This window comes from Solanum lycopersicum, chromosome 2 (assembly GCF_036512215.1).
Source record: "Solanum lycopersicum chromosome 2, SLM_r2.1".
NCBI lineage: Eukaryota > Viridiplantae > Streptophyta > Magnoliopsida > Solanales > Solanaceae > Solanum > Solanum lycopersicum.
Genome location: NC_090801.1, coordinates 44119629 through 44130313, shown reverse-complemented (window position 1 = coordinate 44130313; position 10685 = coordinate 44119629). Strand labels below are relative to the sequence as shown.

Below are 10685 nucleotides of genomic sequence, written 5' to 3'. Positions count from 1 at the left end.
CAATCAAGTGTTTTCCTAAAAAAAAATGAACTTAAAGTAACTTCTAACGTATGAATTAAAATATATTTTGGGTAGATTTTGATTGTGTAATGCTTATCTAATATTGAACCCCTAGACTATCGATATTTTTTGGAAACCACCCAAGAAATCAGAGTCAAAGAGCAGATTTCACTATTCTTTCAATATAGAAATTCTCAATTCCATCTTTAGTGGATCATTAGTAGTTCAGGTCCTATATCTTTGGCTAAGTATAGGATTCGCTGGCAGCGTGAGGTAGATAGTTGTATCATCACTATAACTCTGATGTGATGGTTGTTAGTTAGTGTTGACGCCCAATTTTTACCATCCCCGATATAAATTGATTCACGAGCTTCCAAATTCTTAGACGATTAATAACAATTATCTTTATAAATATATATATATATATATATATATATATATTCAAGCTATTTTAGAGTAACTTTAATCATGTTGAGAAAATTTATATAATAAATACGATTCCTTGTCTCTTCTCTCAGCGTCTCTCTCCAGGGTACGATTGCAGCAGGAAAGAGCAGTTCGTGTGCTCGTCCTTGGTGGTGTGAGATCGATCTACGTTGCCCCAAGGACGTTCAGATCGATCTAGCCCTCTATCCTCTTTTCCCTTTCCTGAGAAAAGGTTGTTTCTCCAAAATTGTGAAAGATTTTTTGGAGGTTTGAATTTGAAATTCACCCTAAAAAATCTACCCGATTTTCCTCCCTTTCCAACCCTAATTTTACAGCTATAATTAGGGCTGACAGGTTTTCACTAAGAGAAGGTTAGAAATTCAGGAAACTATTATTTTTTTTAGCTAGAGAAATTCGTGATAGAGTTGTTTTTTCGATTGACAAAATTTTCTGCCACAACTTTCCAGCGCAAAATATACCAAGAGTAAACCAAGCGAGCATTCCATTAAGTTTGCTGCGACATTCAAGATTTCGTTTGGGTTTCTCTGTTGCTGTCAGCATCTGTGCTTTGTGTGATGAAGGTGGTCGTTCTACTGCCCGTTTATTTTCTCAGTTGCTGCTCCAAAAGAGGTATCGTTTCCTCTACTCTCTCGTCTCTCCTTTGTTTTTTGGTCGAAAATGATAGGTTGTGGCCTGTGAAATGGTGGATGTTGTCGGATTAGTTTTTCAGTTTTAACGTGTTTTTTTTAGCATGTTCTGATGAGTAGCTCTTCTTTCATTTGTTTTGCTGGGAATGATCTATTTATTTTAGAGTCAATATTAAAAAATCTGGAAACTATTGTCCTAAGCTAAAAGTTGTTGTCGTTTTAACTCCTTTCTCGATCTTCATAACAACTTTTGGTTGAGTCTATTCAATTAGCCGTAATCTATTTTTATTTTTTTTTGTCATGGAAAATTTGCCATATTGTTCCATTAGTTCTTTGAAAGGAATAAAATTTTAGTGAAAAATGAAAATAATAAAAATGGAAACCTACCTATTAAACGATGATGTTGATTATAAGATATTATTGTTCTATATACTAAAAAATTTGAATACTGATATAAAAAGAGAAATTTATAATAAATTATTAACATATGAGATAATAGAAATAACAACCCAAGGTTGGACTAAGTTAACCATACAAAGTATACAAGATGAACTTTATTATGACATATACGATTTATATGATGATTTAGATATTGGAGATTAAATATGACTGAATATTGGCTAAAGCGATATGGTAGAAATTACAGGTTAAAAAAGATTAGATATCCAGATAAATTAAGTAAGCTTTTTAAAATATTATATAAAAAGTTATGATAAATAAAAATAAAAATACTAAAATAAAAAGAACTAAGATAGATAAAAAGATAAGAAAAATATGGAAAAAATTGAGATCTTTATATATAGAATATGAACTATCACAACTAGTCAAAACAGATAATGATAGAAAAAATCAATTGATAAACATAATTTCAAAAATAGAATATAAATATGTCTGCTATTTAAAAAAACAGTATGAACAGAGAAATCTATAAACAACAATTAATAGAAGAAATAATGGAAATAATAGCTGAAAAGGAACAAGAATTACAACATAGAAAAAGAAGATTAGAAGAAAACATATTAGCAGGAGTATGTAATAAATCACTAATAGCACAAAGAAAAGATATATCAATGTTAAAATTAGAATTAGATTGTCTTGAATACGAGTTACAGCATAATATAATACATAGATTATAATGAATAAAGAAGAATTTGCAGTAGACGAAAAAACATACGAAAATCAAGACGGAATGATAATAAAAATAATATTTTCAAATTTAGGAAGAAGATACAAGAAAATAGGAGGTAACTTATATTTAATGCTAGAAAAAGAAACAGCAAAATTAGAAGATAGTTTAACAGCTATGGTAAGAATAACAAAAGAAAATGAAGAAATAGACAAATCAAGAGAAATTGAAAAAAATAAAAGTACAAGCAAAACAAGAAGTACAACAATTAGAAGAAATAAAAAATACAAGAATAAGTGAATTAGAAAAAGAACTAGCTAGGTTAAAATTATTATATGAAAATAAGCAAAAACAAAAGGAAAAAGATAAAGAGCTTGAATTAACTAATGAAATAAAAGAAATGGAACAAAAATTAAATGAAGATATTGAGGTAAATGAAGTAAATGAAATAGATGAAAATGAAAATGACCAAAAATCAGAGATAAGTGACATAAGTGAAACATATACAGAAATCTTAGAACAGACAAATAAACAAAAAAAATTAGAAATAAACACAGGAGATATGAATAGACCTAGTACGTCAAGAGTCAAAACCCCAGATAATAGTCCCAGAAATAGCCCTAGAAGTAGTCCTAGGTGGACACCACCAACTTATTATACAGAAAGTTATCAACAATCAGATAGAAATAATGCAATATGGAATAGTAGATTAAATAAAAATTGGATACCGAAACCAATAAGTGAACAATATAATTTCTTAGATTTAGATTGCGTCACAGACATAAATAAAGCAATATTACTATGGACAGGAAATATATCTAAACAGTTAATAGATAACAAAATAGAAACAACAAAAACACCAAGATATATAGAAAGAACATTCATAGGAACGGCAAAATTATGGATAGAAAATCTACCCCCAGAAAGTTTAGAAGTACTTAGAAATGATAAGAAAATGGATGGATCCCCATCAGCAACAAATATAGATATACTAGACAAATATGAATCAGCAATAAAAAATGAATTTGGAGGTATGACCACGGACATAAGAGAACAAAATAGGGAAAAAATAATAAATAGACAACTTATGACAAAATTAGCTATATGTAAAATGTGTTATATAGAAGAATATACTTGTGCATTCAAAGAATACTATTACAAATCTAAATACAATTTAGACGAAGCAAAAGAAATAAGAAAACAATATTTTACAAAATTACCAGAACCGTTTAGCACAAAAATAATAAAGGATTGGAATAATGAAGGAATGGTAGATACTTTAGGAGCTAGAATAAAATTTCTATTTCAATGGTTTACACAATTATGCGAAAACCAAAAAGAAAAATTAAAAATGGAAAAAGTACTAAATAAAAATCTATCATGTTGTAAAAATAAAATGGCACCACAGTTTGGGTGTGCAAATAAGAAACAAAAATCTAGAAGATATAAAAATTATAGAAAAAATAAAACTAAGTATAAATATAAACAACCAAGACGAAGATATTATGTAAAAAACTATAAAATAAAAAGACCATATAGACCAAAAAGAAAGATATCCCAATGTACATGTTATAATTGTGGAAAGATAGGACACATAGCTAAAGACTGTAAATTACCAAAAAATCCAAAAAGAAAACAAATTGCAGAAATAGTTATAGGTAATGACGAATATATGCAAATAGAATACATAGACTATGAATTAAGTGAAAATGATAGTATATATGAAGTATCAGATATAGAAACTGAAAATGGAGAAGAAAAACTAGATAATGAAATAGAAGAAGAGGAAGAAATATAATGTCTGAAAACGAAATAATATCTAAAGAGAATTATGAAGATGAAGAATCATCACACCAAAAAATTATATTTGATAATACACTTTTTGAACAAATAAAAGGAAAAGAATTAGATTTAAGTGTTGAAAAAATACTTGACATACCTATACTAAAAAACTTTTTTAAAAGACAGAAAGAAGAATATTATGTGGTTAGTCAAAAAGAACATATCATAGATGGAAAATATACAAGTGGAAAAGCATATATACCTATAATAAACAAACGAATAATAAATAAAGAAATACAAAACATAAAAAATAAAGAAGCGATAAAATATGTACATTTAGGAGGAACGGAAATACTAATAAAAGCTTGTTTCAGAGAAGGAATAGATACGCCCATTGAAATATATTTAGCAGATGATAGGATAAAATATCCTATAGAAAAAAGCGTAATAAGTGCAGTTAAAGGAAATTTAATATACCAGAAATTTAAATTTATAATAAGTGCTAATTATACAGTAGCATTAACAGATACAAATATAGATAAATCATTAGTATTATATTGGAAAATGTCAGGAATAGAATTAGCACCAGGAAGTAAGGTATTCACAGCAAGATGTAAAAATCTTTATATATTAACAACGAAACATAAAATAACAGCAAAAAATAAAATTGATAAAATAAAAATAGAAAATCCTTTTGAAAGAATAATTACGGTAATAGATAATAATGACTATAGTTATAAAGAAATGGATACAGAAGAAGAATTAGAGATAGTAAAAGAAAGATTAAGTACCTCAAGTACACCAAATACAAACTCATTAAATATGATGACTAGAGCTTCCTCATCAAGAATGAGTTCATCTAAAAGAAAATATGAAATATCACAAGATTTAGGAGAAATAACAGTATATCATTATTTTATAACAGGAATAATGGACCAAAGAAAATATAAAATCTTGATAAACACAGGACAAGAAGAAAATCATATAACAAGAGAACTAGTATTAGAAGAAGAAATTATGAAAACAGGACACATATGCCCTGGATTACCTAGTGAAATAATAAATACAAATGAAGAGACAACAGAAAAAGAAATAATTATAGGAGGAATTCCATTGAAAATACAATTTAAGATATATGAAGGAAATCATAATATCACATTAGGAATAAAATGGTTAGAAAAAGTTAAACCATACAGCATAGAAAATGAACAATTAACAATAACTTGCCAAAAAAAAAAAATAATTATAAAAAGAACAAAAAATGATTAATGAAAATATTCATACTTGCAAAAATTATTGTAGAAGGATATCACAACAGATATTATACACCTATGATAGATACGGGAGCAGAAGCGAATATATGTAAATATAATTGCTTACCAGAAGATAAATGGGAAAAATTAAAAACACCTATGGTAGTAACAGGATTTAACAATGAAGGAAGTATGATAAAATATAAAGCAAAAAATATAAAAATACAAATATGGGATAAGATACTAACAATAGAAGAAATGTATAATTTTGAATTTACCACAAAAGATATGTTATTAGGAATGCCATTTTTAGATAAATTTTACCCTCACATAATAACAAAAACACACTGGTGGCTTACTACGCCATGTGGCTATAAAATAGGAGCAAAAAGAGTAAAAAATAAACAACGAAAATCTATAGAATGGATTAAAGGTAGTGAAAAAATAAATCAGGAAATGGAAAATATAAGTGAAAAACAAATATCACAACTAGAAATCATTATATTTGCAATAGACAAAGTTAAAATAATCAATGAACAGCTAGAACAACTATATAATGAAGACCCATTACAAGGATGGGAAAAACATAAGACAAAAGTAAAGATTGAACTAATAGATGAAAATAGTATAATAACACAAAAACCATTAAAATATAACTTTGATGATTTACAAGAATTTAAAGTACATATAAATGAATTACTAGAAAAAAATTACATACAAGAAAGTAATAGTAAACATACAAGCCCAGCATTTATAGTAATAAAACACAGTGAACAAAAAAGAGGTAAAAGTAGAATGGTTATAGATTACAGAAATCTAAATGCTAAAACTAAAACATATAACTACCCAATACCTAATAAAATACTTAAAATAAGACAAATACAAGGATATAATTATTTTAGTAAATTTGACTGTAAATCAGGATTTTACCACATAAAACTAGAAGAAGAATCTAAACAACTAACAGCATTCACAGTGCCACAAGGATTTTATGAATGGAATGTATTACCGTTTGGATATAAAAATGCACCAGGTAGATACCAACATTTTATGGATAACTATTTTAACCAGTTAGAAAATTGTATCATATATATAGATGATATATTATTATACTCCAAAACACAAGATGAACATATAAAATTATTAGAAAAATTTATACACATAATTAAACAATCAGGCATAAGTTTAAGTAAAAGTAAAGCAGAAATTATGAAACCACAGATAGAATTTCTAGGGATACAAATAGATAAAAATGGAATAAAAATGCAAACTCACATAGTACAAAAAATTATCACTATTGATGAAAATATAGATACAAAAAAGAAATTACAATCATTTTTAGGATTAGTAAATCAAGTAAGAGAATATATACCAAAATTAGCAGAACATTTAAAACCATTATACAAAAAACTCAAAAAAGATATTGAATATCATTTTGACAATAAAGATAAAGAGCACATAAAAAATATTAAAAAATTATGCAAAAAATTACCAAAATTATATTTTCCTGATGAAAATAGAACTTTCACATATATAATTGAAACAGATTCAAGTGACCACAGTTACGGAGGAGTATTAAAATACAAATATGACAAAGAAAAGGTAGAACACCATTGCAGGTATTGCTCAGGATCATATACTGAGGCACAAGCAAAATGGGAAATAAATAGAAAGGAATTATTTGCATTATACAAATGTTTGTTAACATTTGAACCATATATAGTTTACAATAAATTTATTGTAAGAACAGATAACACACAAGTAAAATGGTGGATAACAAAAAGGCTAGATGATTCAGTTACAACAAAAGAAATAAGGAGATTAGTATTGAATATATTAAATTTTACATTTACAATTGAAATTATAAAAACTAATGAAAATCTTGTTGCAGATTACTTATCAAGAAAAAGGAACACAAACTGAACCAGATACAACAGAAGAGATACTCAAAGCTATTACTATACTTTCTACGAAAGTAGATAGTATGAGTAAAGAATTACAAAATTTGAAAACAAAAAGTCAGCAGCATGACTATAAATATGCGGAGCTATGTCGATCGGAAGACACAAAAATTCCAGAGCTACAAGGAGACGATGGGATACTCCAAAAAACCCATAACATTTGTTTAAATGCAGCTACAGCCAGCACATCTACAACAGGACAATCTACAAAAAAGGAGGAGAATAAAATAAAATACACAAATACAAACTTGAACAAGTTATTCTCAAAACCATATACTCCTCAAGGTACCCAGAAAGATATATTCATACCACCACAGGTAAATACCTACAAAGCCAGCCTAGATTCAGATAAACAAGCATATAACCACATTACCAGAATGTATATAGAAAACATATACAAAGTACAGACTTTTCTAAACAAAAACCCTAAAGCAAAAAACACGAGAAACCCTGAACAAGACTACATAACCCAACATCTACAAGGATACAATAAACTAATTGCACAACCAGGAACGAATCCGAACCTAGTAGCAACTTGCTACAATTACGGACTTATAAGCACAGTATATACTATTACAGGAGACGAAGTAGCTAAAATACCTGAGCTACATAAGACATTTCTGCAATATAAAAGAATAACAAAAGGAACTTTATTTTATATAAAGTTCTACTCAGCAACAGCAGAGATACTATATGAAGAAATTAAACCTACAATACAAGTTATTAAGATAGGTTTAACTAGAGATATGATAATACCAGAAAAAATAGATACACAAGAAGAGATACAGAGGGTGGATATCCCAGATTTTTATGCAAACAAAAGGATTATTGGGATAGCTACTATATTAAATGAGTTATCAAACAACTACCTAAATGAAAATGCAATTTGGAGTTATTACAACAGAGATCAAACAATGATATACTCCAATTGTAAAGACATAAGAGTAGCAGATATGGAAGAACTACGACAATGGATATTAAGTCTACTGAAGCCAGAACAAACACCTACAACAAGGGCTATCAGAAAAAATTTCATTTCTCAAGACTTGATGACCAGATACTGCAAACTAATCGGACAAAAGTATCCAGACCATCTATGTTCAAAATGCAATGGCGAAGATAACTATGTCCCCGGAGTACAACTGGAATAGACTAAGAAAAAGAAGATAAAAAAAAAAAAAAAATAAAAATTTATTGTTGGCTGAATATCAGCCATATGTATAAAGTGAGAGTCTTTTTATTTTTGTCGTCTTGCGTCGGCTGAAAAAAGCCAAAAGTACAAAAGTAGTAAAGTAAATAGTTTGTCGGCCAATCATGTAAAAAGTTTGTCGGCCAAATATGTAAAGTAAATAGTATGACGGTGTAATTTATGTGTATAAATAGAGGAGCTTTCCTCATAAATAAAAGACACCTTCATCCTTATAACTCTCTTCTTTCTGAATACTCTCTCTATACGCTTCCACCCCAAATTGGTATCAGAGCTAGTTAATTAAATAGTTATGGAGAACAAACCAACTATGTCGGAAGATCTACAAAAACAGGTATACCATTTTATATTCATGAGTAGCTAAATTAATTTATTCCTGAAAATCTCTTGTTAATTATAATTGTTTATCATGTTTGAATAATGTTATAATAACCATCTTTAGAAAGTTTGCTACAGAAATATTCTTCGAACAAGTATGCCCAGACTATGCCATCCTAAGGTTGAAACCGGTAGGCAGAGAAGGCCGTTTAGGGGAGTAAACAAAGTTGAGGCGCTGTTAGGGTAACTAATCAAAGAAGAAAGCTGTAGTAGTGACCAGACTAGATGATTATTAAATCATTATTTTTGCATAATAAGCAAGTATAATTTATTAAGAGGTTGAAAGGAATAAATTGGAGGTTCATGTGGTTTTAGGCTTGAAATGTGTTGATTGTGATTCCTATCCTCTTCATTACTTCAATGTGCTTGTTTTTATCATCTCCTGTTATTCTTATATCGTTGTGAATTTTCTGTCATTCAGGTGGTATCTTTGAGTTTATTCAAATGATAGTTATGTTTCTTCGGGTTCAACTTATGAAGTATGATATTCATCTAATATGCACCCTGCTTTCTCTATGTATTTTGGAATCTGATCATTTGTGGTAACTTGCTCATAATGTGATTTGATTTTGTTGTGATTAAGATTACCCTTCTTCTGAATTTTACTATCTTCATGCTGGCATAGGTCCAAGTTTTTTTTTATGTTTTGGTTTTGATAGTTTAATGAGGAAACTTGTCATGTTTCTTTTGCATATTGAATTCATTTTTGTCTCTGTAACATATGTAAAGAGGGACAGTTTTTATTTTTATTTGTTCTTATTATTTATTTATTTATTTCGTTTTCTCTTTGCGCAAAGGACTTTTCGTCCTACTAAAGGTCACAAATTGTCGGGTTTAGTTATAATTTGAGGTTGAAAATTTTCTAATTGCCTTATTCATGAGTTCTAGATATGTGTAGATAAGTGTCTTGTCTTGCATGCCAATTTTGAATTGTGTGTTTTCAAGCGGTAATATTTGACAGCCTAAGCATGAAATTTTGTCTTGACAGGGCATCACATTTATTATTATTTCTTCTAGTAATATTGAATTACATCATGTCTGCAACATGATTTTTGGGCACAACCACTTCCAATTTGTTTTGTTCTATCTTTCAGCCTCAGCTTATTTTCCTCGCTTGTTTTAAAAGTCTGTTTAGCTATGCTCTCCCAATGCTTAATATCATAGTCATCTAGGCTCCATGTTGATTAAATATACCTTTTTGAAATATTATTATTTGAGTGCTAATCCTTGCTCTCACTTGTTTTGCATGTGAAATGTGTCACCTGGGTCTTGACGGACCTTATCTATGTTTTCCTCTCAGGCCACAAAGGCCAAAACCTTTGTCACGACTGGAATTTAGACCCCAGACGAGACCGGCGTCGTTGACTTCTCAGAGGTCGCAAACAAGCCTACTTACGTCATTCTTACTTTAGATAGATTAATTTTAGCGGAAAATTTGAAATTTTTGATTCATTAATCATACTTGTTAAACATTCTTTATATTTCGTAATCGTTCATCATCAACCATCTAAAGTTTAAGAGATAAGCAACTGAAAGAAATAATTCATTAAATATTAATTGTATATCGGCCAAAATAGCACCAATACAAAGTCTAAACCAAAACAGGAAGGAAACGCTAGTGGAACATGCTCCACTAGCTCAACTCTAAAACTACGCTAGAATGTAAAACTGTAGCATCCTCGAAAGCATTAGGACCTACCAAACTCCGGATGAATGCTGACGTCCGGATAGCTACAACAACGAACCTGTAGCTCTACCGTCCACCTGTGCCTGCACCTAAAAGTAGATGTTTGTATGGAATTAGTACACACTTGTACTAAGTATGGGTATATGCAAGCACACACCAGGGACATGCATGAGGAAGAAGAGCTCTTTCCTAACAACATGATGTTTGGAAGTCAAGTC

General features: G+C 29.2%; 1 long non-coding RNA gene across 1 annotated transcript; it reads left to right on the top strand.

Annotated features, from left to right (window-relative positions):
* The first annotated feature begins 483 nt into the window (after positions 1–483).
* LOC104645553 (uncharacterized) lies at positions 484–10305 on the top strand. The gene is made up of 3 exons (XR_011214563.1): positions 484–797; positions 894–1401; positions 9057–10305. It is a non-coding gene; the product is annotated as an uncharacterized lncRNA (long non-coding RNA).
* The last annotated feature ends 380 nt before the right edge of the window (positions 10306–10685 follow it).